Raw genomic sequence first — 289 nt, 5'->3', positions numbered from 1 at the left:
AAGGTGATGCTCTTCGACGCGCTGTCCGCACTCACAAGCTGGTGCTAATAAGGCCTCGGATTGACGACAGAGATAGGAACAGCTCACTACCAACCATAGTTAAGCTCATTAATAAAAAAAGTGTAGGTGTCGTCTATTCTCCTTTGTAAATAAGACTTGTTTTGATTTACTGTTCATTTAATAATTTACTGCGGCTTCTTACAGTGCGACATGAAAGTATCTTAGAAATGTCTCATTGTACCATTTCAGTTGTAAGGCTGCTACACCCAAATAAACAGTCTAAACACAA

This window comes from Penaeus monodon, chromosome 19, assembly GCF_015228065.2.
Source record: "Penaeus monodon isolate SGIC_2016 chromosome 19, NSTDA_Pmon_1, whole genome shotgun sequence".
Lineage (NCBI taxonomy): Eukaryota > Metazoa > Arthropoda > Malacostraca > Decapoda > Penaeidae > Penaeus > Penaeus monodon.
This window is presented reverse-complemented; position numbering follows the sequence as displayed.